General features: G+C 44.1%; 3 long non-coding RNA genes across 4 annotated transcripts; 1 reads left to right on the forward strand and 2 right to left on the reverse strand.

Moving 5' to 3' along the window:
• The first annotated feature begins 658 nt into the window (after positions 1–658).
• Positions 659–6,035, forward strand: LOC309641555. Its single transcript, XR_014252688.1, has 2 exons — positions 659–3,660; positions 4,223–6,035. It is a non-coding gene; the product is annotated as an uncharacterized lncRNA (long non-coding RNA).
• Positions 4,453–7,876, reverse strand: LOC309641554. 2 transcript variants are annotated; one of them, XR_014252686.1, is made up of 2 exons: positions 4,846–7,876; positions 4,453–4,717 (listed from the first exon to the last, which is right to left on the reverse strand). It is a non-coding gene; the product is annotated as an uncharacterized lncRNA (long non-coding RNA). The 2 variants fall into 2 exon arrangements; XR_014252687.1 differs by having other exon boundaries at positions 4,453–4,720.
• Positions 7,877–12,556: 4,680 nt separating this feature from the next.
• Positions 12,557–13,330, reverse strand: LOC309641609. Its single transcript, XR_014252706.1, has 2 exons — positions 13,043–13,330; positions 12,557–12,736 (listed from the first exon to the last, which is right to left on the reverse strand). It is a non-coding gene; the product is annotated as an uncharacterized lncRNA (long non-coding RNA).
• Positions 13,331–13,349: the final 19 nt, after the last annotated feature.

Raw genomic sequence — 13,349 nt, forward strand, 5'->3', positions numbered from 1 at the left:
TCTAAGACCAGAAAGTTTGAGAAGTCCTAGTGTAGTGGTTAAGATCACAAACTCTAGAGCCAGACTGTCTGAGGTCAAGTCCCACTTCTACCACTTAGGATTTGTGTGACATTGGGAACAGTTGCTCAACATCTCTGTGCCTCAATTTCCTCATCTGTCAAATGGGGGTAATAATAATAGTGCTTACCTCATTACCTTGTCATGAAGCTTAAATGAGTTGATACATGCTGTATGTTATCCATCATTCTCTTTGGTGTCTTTCCCTTCCTCTTCTCCACTCCCCTGTTCATTCTCTTTTATTCTCATTCTCATTCTCTCTCTGTCTCTCTCTCTCTCGCTCGCTCTCCCCCCTCTCGCTCTCACTCTCTTGCTCTCCGGCTCTCGCTCTCCCCCCACCGCCATTTTTACTTGTTTGGTTTTGCTTGGTTTGGCTTGATTTGCTCTGCTCTAACTACTGCTGCTTCTGCCCTAGGCCAGCAAGTAGCTGTGACTGGCACTGCTTCTCCAAGAGTTAAAGGCTTAGCTGCCGAGGCCCTCTCCAAGAACCACAACTACCACTTTCCTACCCCTGTGCTGTGGCAGCCAGTTGTACTTTGAATTTGCCCTTCACAGACGCTCCATCAGCAAAAGACGACTGGAAAATCAAAGTAAGCAACGCTAAGTTTTTAAAAACACGCTACGTCAGATGAACTAGAATGTAAAGTAGAAACTTTAGCCTCAGGAATAATCAATGAAACAGAAGGAAGTAGAGAGAAAATGCAGGCAATTACATTCATTCCTCAAAGGAAAAGATGGTATTTATGCAAACTCTTGCCAAATTTGAACTATTTTCTTTCACAGCCTTCATCTCCTTTCTTAAATCTTTCTTCCACTTCCCAGAACGTCCCCCCACCCAACTCCCAGAACCTTCAAGCCATCAACTGGCCTCAATATTCTGATGAACTGATCAGATTCCGATCAGAGCCGGTCATGAGCACGTCCTGAGGGCCCTTTAACCTTCGGGTGGGGGTCAGGGTTGAGTTTTATGAAGTATACAATCACAGTCTCTTGTTTCTGTATTAATTTTCTAATCTATAAAGTATTTGCACATAAATATTCCTTTAATTGTTGACAATCAGCATGTGATTATTCCTATTTTATAGTTCTGAAAACTGAGGCTCAGAGAAGTAAGGCCACAAAACTTCGAACTCACAGAACCGAAACTGGATTACAAATGAAATTGGAGAACTGTGAAAGACTTGGGGAGGGGGAGAGAGACTCGGCCAGGAGGGGCGGGGCCTGATGGAGAAAGGTGGAGCTAGGCTATTTTTGTCAGGGGGTTACCACTTACGCAAATCTGCTCTACTGTGGAATTAACCTCTATTAATTCCCCAGGGTTTTTCACAGCGTCTTTATTGCCTCCACAACTCAAGCTATCCATTCTCTAAAAATTCCAAGATCGATCGATTGATTGATTGATTTAATTGACTAATTTTTTGTACAATGGCTACCTTGGCGATACTGTTCTAAGGAGGAGTTTAAGGAAAGTACACCCGTATGTTTTATATTTGGGCTGCTTCAGAATAGAGTGTTTGTAAATTGAGAACTGTCCGGATGGCATGTGTGATGTCATTAAATATATATTTGGTCAGTCCAAAACTATCTGGCATTTGTCCTTTACCAACATTACTGAGTATTTTAGTTTCTCAGTCATGCGAGCTTAAAATGCACAGCCGAATCTAATGAATGTCAAACTTGTGCAGTGACTCAAGTCGATTAAAGTATTTTTAAACAGAAAAAAATTAAGAGTCACAAAGGATCAATTGGGGTGAATAGTCATGTTAGGGGAATACAAAGAGGAATCCTTTTGAACCATCCGTTCTTCTGAATATGTTTAAATGTGCATTAAACACAACTGTTAAGAAAAAAATGTTTATCTATGTGAAATAACACACATCTGAAACAGGAATGTGTTGTTCTTTGTATGTGAAAGAACTGCTATGCAATCTGAAATATTTTTTAGTAATAGTGATATATTTAAGTTAATAAAACTATGCCCTTTTACCTATTTTTTGTAACTATCATCTCTGTCCAATAGTACTTTCTGCAATAATGAAAATCTCTGCCCAGTAGAGGAGCCACTCGTCACATGTGGCTGTTGAGCCCCTGAAATGTACCTAATGCTACTGAGTAACTAAATTTTTAATTTAATTTTATTTTAATCAGTTTAAATTTAAATAGCCTCTTGCGGCTAGTGGCTGTCTTAGAGAGTTATCAAGTTCCCCTCAGCAGTAAAAAAAAAAATCCTACGATTCTATCATTCTAAAGACCCCAAATTGTGAGGTCAGGATTAAGACTGTGGTTATTTATTAATTGGGTGCAGAAATAAACTAACCCGACACAAAATTTTTCAGAGGTTGTTTTTGCTCTTATCTAATAAACATCAAAAAACTATTATGTGCAAAATGACAAGTTGGACAATGGGATATATACCCACACTCAAAATATATATCTCTGACCGGGCAGTTTATATCTAGTGGGGAAGAAAAGAAAGAGAAAGAGAAAGAAAAAGAAAGAAAGAAAGAAAGAAAGAAAGAAAGAAAGAAAGAAAGAAAGAAAGAAAGAAAGAAAGAAAGAAAGAAAGAAAGAAAGAAAGAAAGAAAGAAAGAAAGAAAGAAAGAAAGAAAGAAAGAAAGAAAGAAAGAAAGAGAAAGGAAGGAAGGAAGGAAGGAAGGAAGGAAGGAAGGAAGGAAGAAAGAAAGAAAGAAAGAAAGAAAGGAAGGAAGGAAGAAAGAAAGAAAAGAAAGAAAGAAAGAAAGAAAGAGAAGAAAGAAAGAAAGAAAGAAAGAAAGAAAGAAAGAAAGAAAGAAAGAAAGAAAGAAAGAAAGAGAGAGAGAAAGAGAGAGAAAGAAAGAAAGAAAGAAAGGGAGAAAGGAAGAAAGAGAGAGAGGAAGGAAGAGAGAGAGGAAGAAAGAGAGAGAAAGAAAGAGAGAGAGAGAAAGAAAGAGAGAGAAAGAGAGAGAGAAAGAAAGAAAGGAAGAAAGAGAGAGAGAAAGAAAACAAGGAAATGTAAGAAAGGAGGAAAGTGGGAGGAGTTTGGACAGAGACTATGTCCCCGATGGGTACACTGGTCTCACAGTTTCTGTTAAATCCCAACTCGGCACATCCTAACAAGACAAGGCTGACCAGTAAACTCATCCTTTTAACTAGTATTGCTTGCTAAGCTCCTATTTTAGGACAAACAACTGTGCTGAGCTCTGGTGACACACTGTTGAGAAAGACAGGATGCCCTTCCGGAAACTTAAGAATCTCCTGAGAGGTAGAGTCAGGTGAGCAAGCAATGAGAATACAATGTACCACTGCAGGCATAGCTTCTAGGTGCCACAGGAGCACACAGAAGAGGCTTCTAACCCAGTCTTGGAGGCTCAGGGAAGGTTTCAAGAGCAGAAAAGAAGGTTCCAGGAAGAAAGAAAAGAAAAAACCTGGAGTATCTTCCCTGTTGAATCCACCTAATATTTATATTTTTTTGTGGAAATTTCCTTTTCATTTGGCATTATGTCATCAACCACTCCAAGGGTGTTCACTTCTTGAGTACATTTCAATCGATATATATTTTTCAAACTGATGATTGAACCGCTTCATCATTTTCCTGGAGGGCTCACCATGTCCTAGGCGCTCAAGGTATATGTGGAGACATTTCTCCTAAGGAAAATAAGTTCCCAGGTCAAATATTTCAATAATCTTCCATGTAAGAAAAATGTAATACTGCCCTGGAACGCATGGTTTCTTAAGAGTTTCTTTTTTAAATTATGTGTGATTTTCTATCCAAACTAAATTTAGACATTTCTCTGAAATAAACTTCAGGAAGGCTAAATAAGTAGAAGGAAAAAAATCCCCAACAAAATGTAAATTTAGTATTTCAATGCAATTATGCTTGTTAGTTAGTAGGGAATTTCTATAGCATTGTGACCACAACGTGGGATTTACCTCGGACAATTTGGGTTCAAATTACAGTTCTTTCCCTTACAAGCTGGAGGGGACTTGTTATCTAACTCGACTGTGCCTCAATTTCCGTATCTCTAAGGAATGAAGTTAAGCTGGATAATGGGACAATAATAGCTCCTACTTCACACAGTGGATGAATTAAATAATCGCATATTTGTAAACAACTGAAAATAGTGCCCGCCCCAAGTACTACAAGGACATTAGCTATTCTTATTAATTACAATAATTCTAATTGCAGAAACCTACGAGAAAACAATACACACAGTTCTGGAGGGAAAGTTAAAACCGGTGTGGAAAAAAGGGACATCCGGCAAGTCCCCAGTCTGTACTTTTGCCTCGAGGTGGGAGTGAGAGAAAAAAGCCCCCAGAAGAGGCTGTGAGGAAACCTGAAAAGAGCAAACCCATAACGCTTTCTTCCCAGGCAAAGCAGTCGGTAAACAAAGATCTTAACTTCCTAATTCGGGCTAGTTTTTTTTTTTTTTTTTTTTTTTAATTTGCTTCCAAGACTTTGATGGAGCGACTTGAGGAAAAGGAAACGGTCACAATTACTAGAAAGAACTTAAAAAAACACTGGAGATGAAGCAGTGGAGTACTTCTGGAACAAATGTTTCCTTATAAGACCAGCGATAGGGGCGGGGTGTCTGTGTAATGTCTACTCAACGCAGCAGAAGGATCAGAGGAAATCTTCGCCGATTTCGATTTCCAAAATTCTTAACGGGGAACCATCTGGAACCTGCTGCACAACAAATCCCACGTTCACCGAAGCCTCGAGGATTTCCTCGTGGGTCCGGGAGTTTCATCTGACAAATACCAGTGTCTCTGGGACTCCCCGGGCACAAGGGATGGGTCAAGGCCTCTCACCCTTTAGACCCTCCCTCCGGTGCACGCTTTCACAGCCACAGTTCCCCACGGCAAGAGCCACGTACACAGGCACCGACAGCTGCCAACAGGGCGTGATCGCTTCCCAGACTGCAATCTCCCCAGCAGGGCATTCCCACGCGGCCAGGCGAGTCTGTGAAAACTCCGCAGGGCCTCGAGGCCCCCTGCGGCTTTCCTCAAAGGACCCCGAGAAGAGCCCTGATGTTTAGAGCAGTCTAGGTTTCCCAGGTCGTAGGCGCGGGCTGGGCGCGCCCGGTGCGAGCCTGGCTGGCGTGCACTTGGCAGCCTCCCAGCTGGCGGAGCTGGACCAGGGGGGCATTGGGGGGGGGCGAGATAAAGGCCCGCGCCTCCGCACCACTAGTCTCCTCTCTTCTGGACTCCCCGGCCTCCCCCATCACTTCCCTCTTCTCCTCCCCCCGCCTTCCCCTTCCCGGTCCTCCTCTTCTCCCCTCCGCTACCCCGCCCGGGGTCCGGGAGGCGGCGCCTGCTGAGTCACCGTCACGTGGCCCCGGGTGCGCAGGGGCGGGCTGCGCTTCGGCGGCACTGGCGCTCGGAGCCCTAGTGGAAAATTTTCGGAGACCTACTGGGGTTGCGCGCCCGAGGCCCCGCCTCTCTCCCCTCTGCCCCACCCCCACCCCCACCCCCTCCCCGGTCCCCGGCCTTCCGGCCGCAGCCCGGCTCCCCCCGCCCCGCCCCGCGGAGGTTCCTTTCTCCCCGGGAGCGGCTCTGCGCACGTCCCGCCCGCCGCCGCCGCCCCCTAGGCTGGCGCCGCCTGCGCCGCTGGCCCTCCGGCCGGCAGCCCGCACTTCCTTAGCGACCCTCCTTAGAGCTCCGAGCCGCCGTGCGGTCTTGCCCCCGACCTTGTGTGTACCCGGCTGGCATCCTGAGAGGCGAGGAGCGGCGTCCTGGCGCCTTCGCCTTCGCCTCTGGGGCGCCGCAGCCCCCTCGGCCCCGCCACCTCCGATCCGCGTGACACGGGTCCCCCCCATACCTCTTGCGGGGGGGGGGGTGGAAGACAAAGGAAGGAGATGGTTCCAGTGGGCGTCTTGCCTTCTACTCATTTAACGCCCTGCATTGCCTCGTCGTTCGAACACAGCGTGTACTCGGCCCTATTGTAAATAGTTTACTTACCCCCGCTTACCACCGGGAAAATAAACAAGTTGTTTTCCCTACCCCATAACATTCCCCACTTCGTTTTTCCAGCCACGAATAAAATGTGTTCCTGAGACAGCAACTTTGGGGAGTTTGTTGGCCTCATCCACCCAGGGGTGACAGATGGTTACACAGTGACGATATTTCACTCAAAAGGGGTGTGTTATGTGCGTGGTTCACTTCAAGAAAGCAAACAACATTTAACAGTTTCCTCGACTGGTGGGGTCTTGGGCTGTCCTTTCGGATGGGTGTCACTGAATGGGGAGGGGGGTTGAGAAGTGACGTCGGCACCAGGTGTCCCACGATGAGGTTAGTTGGAGGTGGACGCAGGCGTCTTAATCGGACACCAGGTGCCAAAGATTTCGTCCAAAACAGTGGGAGTTTTACCTGAATAAAGATCCCGGAACCAAGCCCAGATATTAAAATGCTTTCCAGCTAAGAACCAGAATTGCAGGTATGTTAATTTTAATAAATCCTTATTTCAGTATCTTAGCTCTGGGCAAAGAAAGGTCTGGAAACTGACTGAAGGCCAGGATTATAAGTCCATGGTGGCCTAAGAATGTTTTGAGTAGAACACATCATTCAGTCGCTGTCATTTTTCTCTGGACAAGAAAAGAGACTGTTAACAATTAAGAAGCGCACAAATAAAAGTATTTTTAAATCGCTCTATTTTGGAAAATTATGAGTCTGAAATTTTAAAGTCCCTTACTGCTAATTAGCAGATGTCAGTTTACCCAGTGAAAGAGCCATGGTCAATTTAAAAAATCCATCATCTTTCTGACACTGTTTTCATTCATATTCATTAGTATATACCACCCCTACCAAAATGGACCATTCCAGGGTCACAGGAAAAGGCCATTGGGTAAAAGTCTAGTTTATAAAGGCATTGCCTTGATCTCTCTTGGATCACTTGCTTTGGGATCAGCCAGCTACCGTGTCATGAGGACACTCAGTCAGGCTTGTGGAGAAACCTTCTTGGAGAAAAATCAACTGGCCAGTACCAACTTGCCAGCATGTGAGTAAGTGACCTTAGAAACTGATCTTCCAACCCTAGTCGGGCCATCAGATAACTACAGAAATAGTTATCATATGGCTACAACCTCATAAAAGACTCCAAGCTAAAACACACAATTGAATTGCTCTCGAATTTCTGATTCATACAAACTTTGAGAGTTTCAGCCACTGAGTTTTGGAATAATTTTTACACAGCAATTGCTACCTAGTAGAGTATCCTTCAATACCAGAAAAACACGCCGAAGTCACTCAGGTGCTCAGAGTTAATACTATTGCTTGGGGCTTAGGAGCTGTCTTAACAAAGATAAAATATAGCCCTTAATGTGTTGAGCCCCTAGTAAACATAATCTCAAGAATAAAATATAAAATATAAGAAAAAAAAAAAGAGTAGAGAAAGGAATTTATTGAGGAACCTGGGAGAGATTAATGCTAAGAAAATATGGAAGTCATTGGAATAAAGGGAGGCATCTGATCTGAAGGGAAATGGGCCAGGGTGGTGGGAGTTCACTATTCCTCCATAATGCCAGTGTCCATACTTGAATTTTCTTTCAATAACACTGTCTGGACAAGAATGTCAAAATGTGTACATTGCAAAAAGTCATATTAATTAGGTAAAATGAAGCCATTAGAAAGCAATTCTTGAAATAAGTTATCATGCTTGTGGCTTACAGAAGACTGGCCTCAAGGAAAAATCTGTCCTTTTCCACCATCAAGTCTTTGCAACAGACATTTATTATGTGCTAGGCACTGACGGATAAAGTTAAATGTGCTAATTAAATCAACACTATTGAACTTCTTCAATGTATGAGGCACTGTTCTAGGCACTGATGATTCAACGATGAGCAAACCAAAAGACTTATCCTTGTGGAGTTAACATTCCAGAAAGGAGTTTGAGAGGGAAAATGCAGGAAGGGGGAAGAAATCATAGGCAAATAAACAAATAATGAAATAATCTGTTCTCATACCATGAAAAAATACAAAAACTAAAATACAACAATGAGGAAATGGAGATTGCATGCAAGGGGCAACTTTTGCTAGGATGGTCAAGGAAGACTTTTTTTTATAAGCTAGAATAATTTCTTTTTTAAAAATTTTTTAAAAATAAAAGGCAGACAAAAATGGAAAAACTGGAGCTACAATTATGACTTTTAAAATATAAAAAGCTTACACAAATGGATTTAAAAACACTAAAATATGGGGCTTCCCTGGTGACGCAGTGGTTGAGAATCTGCCTGCCAATGCAGGGGACACGGGTTCGAGCCCTGGTCTGGGAGGATCCCACATGCCGCGGAGCAACTAGGCCCGTGAGCCACAACTACTGAGCCTGCGCGTCTGGAGCCTGTGCTCCACAACAAGAGAGGCTGCGACAGTGAGAGGCCCGCGCACCGCGATGAAGAGTGGCCCCCACTCGCCGCAACTAGAGAAAGCCCTCGCACAGAAACGAAGACCCAACACAGCAAAAATAAATAAATACATAAATTTATAAACAAAAAAAAAATTTTTTTTAAATAAATTTATTTATTTTTGGCTGCATTGGGTCTTGGTTGCTGCGTGTGGGCTTTCTCTAGTTGCGGCGAGCGGGGGCTACTCTTCATTGCGGTGTGTGGGCTTCTCATTCCAGTGGTTTCTCTTGTTGTGGAGCACAGGGTCTAGGTACGCGGGCTTCAGTAGTTGTGGCTCGCAGGCTCAGTAGTTGTGGCACGTGGGCTCAGTAGTTGTGGCTTGCGGGCTCCAGAGCGCAGGCTCAGTAGTTGTGGCGCACGGGCTTAACTGCTCTGCGGCATGTGGGATCTTCCCGAACCAGGGCTCGAACCCGTGTCCCTGGCGTTGGCAGGCTGATTCTTAACCACTGTGCCACCAGGGAAGTCCAGAAGACTTTTTTTTTTCAGGACTGATATTTAAACAGACCTAAGTGATGCTACCCAAACATAGAGGCAAGGAGATTTCCAGGTGGAAGAAACAGCAAGTACAGTGCCCTGAAAAGGGAATAACTTAGAGTATTTCAGGGACAGAAAGAAAATCATTGTGGCTAATACATAGTGAAAAGGAACGGTATAAATCAACTATACTCCAATAAAAATTAATTTTAAAAGAAGATAGAATGATGCAACAAAAAAAAAAAGAAGGAAAGAAAGAAAAGGAAAAGAGTGGCAGGAGATGAGGCTGAGGAGGTAGGCAAGGGCACAACCAGGTAAGGCCGTGGTGAGTGAGGAATATGGACTTTATTCTGGTTGCAGTTAGAAGCCACTGAGGGCTTTAACAATTTATCCTTTTAAGCAAGGGATTTTATTTACGTTCTGAGAAGATCTGACTTTCTGCCAGGTGGAGACAGACAATGAGCAGCAAGAACGGAAGCCCAGAGATGAGTTAGGCTGTGGCGTTTGCAGTGATCCAGGAGAGAGGTGATGGTCGCTTGGACTAGGACCAGAGTAGTGGAGATGGCAAGATTCTGAATGTATTTGGAAGCAGAACCCTCAAGACTAGCTGATGGATTGGGTATTTGAGGAAAAGGAGGGCTCCCTTATGAATGGTAGTGTTATACTTCTAAATTATAAAGAATTAGTAACAGTTTTGCTAGGGAAGTCAAGAGTTCTGCTTTGACCAGTAAGGAATGAGATAGATGCCGTTTAGACATATTAGATAATATGCTTTCTACTGTTTACTCCTACATTTATTCATTCAACAAAAATGTATTACCAGGTACTGTTCTAGGTACTGGAGCTAACAGTGATCAAAGCAGATTAAACCTCTGCCTTCATGGAACTTATATTCTAGTGAGGGAGACGAACAGTAAACAGATAAATAAATATAATTCAGGTAGTGGTAGGTACTTAAATAGGTACTTCAATGCATTTAATTCATCCAAATACTCAAAAAGTACCTTCTTTTTACAAGTGACTAGGTCAGGTGTGATTAGCCAGATTCTACCCTAAAAGGTAGTAACAGAAAATCTGGTACATAGACAACACAAAAAGAAGTGCCACAAAAAGATATTTATAAAGCACTACGTTCAAAGTATTGAATAGAATGAGATCAGTTTCAAATGGGAGCATCAAATAAAGAAAAATTAATGAAAGGTCTGGCATTTAAGGTGGGCCTCAAAGGAAAGATAAGAGTTTCGATACATGGTGATAGCAGGGAAGAGGAGGCATGAAGAATATTCCAAGCAGTGGGTGAAGTTTGAATGGGAAATGGGAAATGGTTTGAGAACAGTGGCAAAACCACAGGGTATAAGAAGGGGAATGTATTAGTTATCTATGGCCGAGTGATAAACTACAGCAAAACTTAGTGGCGTAAAACAACAAACATTTATTATCACTTATTTCTGTGGGTCAGGAATCCAGGCTGGGCTCAGCTGGGTCCTCTCACTAACGTATTAGCTGGGACTGCAGTCATCTCAAGGTTCAACTGGGCATGACCAGTTTCAATGCTTACTCTTGTGACCATTGGCAGGCCTCCCTGGGCTGTTGCCAGAGACGTTAGTTCCTTGTCCTGTGGGCATCTCTGTAGGACAGTTCACAAGATGGCAGCTGGTTTCCCTCAAAGCAAATGAGGGAGAGAGCAAGAGAGAACAAGACGGAAGCCAGAGACTTTTTGTAACCTAATCTCAGAAGTAATGTACTGTCACTTTTGCTGAATAGAAGCACATCACTAGGTCCAACCCATATTCAAGGAAAGGGGATTACAGCTGAGTATGACTATCAGGTGAGGTTCATTGAGCTTCATCTCAGAAGCTGCCTACCACAAGGAATAGTGGGGGATTAGGATGGAAATATAGGCTAGTGCCACATCAAAGGAAGCCACAAAAGCCAACCTGAGAATGAAACTACTCGGCTGGACATGAAGGGTAGAGAGAAGCAAATATAATGTGTGAGCCCACTTCAGGCAAACTGAAATGCTGGATAAACAGAATTTTGAGGACCATCCTGAAGATGATCTTGTTCAACAACAGGCTGGGAAACAACTCACTAGAGCCCCCAGAAACAGACCCACTCCATTTTATCAGGTGATAATGGTCAAATAATTCTACAGAAGATAGCTATCTACCCTCCCTAAAAACTCCTACCGACCTATCTTGACAATGCAGTGCATTCCTGAAAATCCAGAGTTGACAACTAATATTTGTGATTATTTTCCTGTCTTAGGATAGGTTTACTCTTAGTAGCTTTCAAAATTCTTTGATCCCAGCCCACAGTAAGAAATAGATTTCACTTCATAACTCAGAATACATACATATTTGTACATAATCAAAATTAGTTTTATAGAATAGTACTAGCATTACTATATATGGCATACTGATATTTTAATTCTATTTTGTTCTATTGAATTAAAGAAATAAAAAAAAGCTTGTAGTAATCCACTGAATTCATCACTGTCCTTTCCTGGGTCCCATTCTGCAGTCTGAAAGACACTGTTCTGCTAAAACATTTGCTTAGGAATAGAGCAAAATCATAGCACTTCTGACCAACAAGAATTTGGCGGTATAGTTTCCTAGAAATTGGGTCAGGGTACTGTGTCCCATGCCTTCTAGCCCAGGGCATAAGGGCAAAAACTCAAGCACATCAGGCCTCACTTGGAAGCCACTTGGGTAACTAGATATGCCTCAAGTGGCCTTTGAAAACATGAATCAAATTTGCAAACGAAAAATCAATGTTTCAATACCTCCCCCTCTTTTTTGTCATTTACTGTTCAGGTTCTTGTCATAGAGAAGTCAGAACAAGATTACAGCCCTCCCCCCAACACACACGCACACACCCCCTCAATTTTACAAGTTTCCTTAAGCATGCACTTCAATACAAACCACCAAAAAATCCAAGGGACAAGAGAACTAGTCTGAGAGTAGGACTTGCCAACCATAACCACCTCTGACTATGCAGGGGACTAACCTGGATGAAGAACCGATTTAAGATCTTTTGATTTTCATCAGTTGAAACCTGATAGAAAGGAACTTCCAGCGAGTCCTCTCTAACCCACTGCTAAGATTGCTTTCCAGACAAGAGTTGATCGGTGTTACTAGGGAATGTGCGTGGAAGAAAGAAGTTTTTTCAGCCCCAAATGTGTATCAAGTGCCAAACTTGCCCTGGGGAGCTCACAGTCTCCCTGGTAAGACTACAAACTTGAACAATTTTGAGTACCAGACAGGATAGGTTTTAAAAAGTCCTCGCCACATGGGTTAGAAAACAGTCCACGCAATAAGAGGGGTGAGGAGGGAGGCTTTCCCGAGGCTCAGTGACTAAGCCTTGAGTGATAGTGAGAAGCTGGGCACTAAAGCAAGAAAGAGTATTGTTTAGGTGAGACTGGTCTGACCAGTCGAAGGGGTGGGGGAAGAAAGGAGTGTAAAGGGGAAATCGGGTCCTCCCACGTCAGTCATGAACACTGGTGCAGGCCGAGGGCACCCGCAGCCTCACGTGCCACGGAAATAGACAGTTGTACAGATTTCCTCAGGAAAACATTGAAAGCAAAAATTGTGATCACACCCAACCCTGCCCAATCTCTCCCACGTCCCCAAAAGGAAGAGAGCAGTAAGTCAGATCGTTTGTTTATTCATTCATTCAACCAACAATTCTCTCTCCTAAGAGGCCTTTGTTTCCAGCCTTTCCGGCAGCACCGAGTATTCCACAGCGAAGGGGCCCCCTAGTTGCCTGGCTCAGGAAGACCACATCAACACTGGAAGGGGAGGACCAGCATTCCAACCGAGGCAGCGCCTCTGTAAATACAAGCAGAGAGAGAGGCGAGGAGAGCTCTCCAATTGGGGTGGTGGGATGACTGCAATGTGTCTGCGAAGGGAAAGTGGGACTCCTACACTTCATCGGAAGAGCGAAGCCCCCAACCAGGGACCCCTTTCAAGGAGTCTGGCTTACTGGGCAGGACGTAGCTTTACCCTTAATAGGGTTCTCCGTGTCCGTATAAAAAGGATCTCCCGAAATGGAGCTGCCAACCGACCTCATCAGGCTAGTTTTGAAGATTGAAAGCAGGTCTAGGAGGAGAAGAAAGAACGAGAACAGAAACCTACCATGGAGACAACGTTGCTGCGTTGGCCCAACTTTGCTAGAGAAAACCCCCATGTAAATCACAAAAAAAAACGGCAGGAAAGGATTGGGTGGGCGGGATGTGTCCCCAAAAAGCCTCTAGGAGAAAGCAAAGCCTGCTGGAAACTCGGACAAAAGGATATTTGAAGGAGAAGGTTCCTGAAAGACAACCGCATGTCTTGGGCACCAGTCCGGGCTGAAAGGGACAGACCGGGAGAAGCACGGGGGGCGTCTTTCCAGGCTGACCGGGAGACGGCAGAGCGGGGCTGGCCCGGGGCGGGGGGGGTCGGG

Source organism: Balaenoptera physalus (assembly GCF_965194825.1).
Source record: "Balaenoptera physalus genome assembly, chromosome: 13".
Lineage (NCBI taxonomy): Eukaryota > Metazoa > Chordata > Mammalia > Artiodactyla > Balaenopteridae > Balaenoptera > Balaenoptera physalus.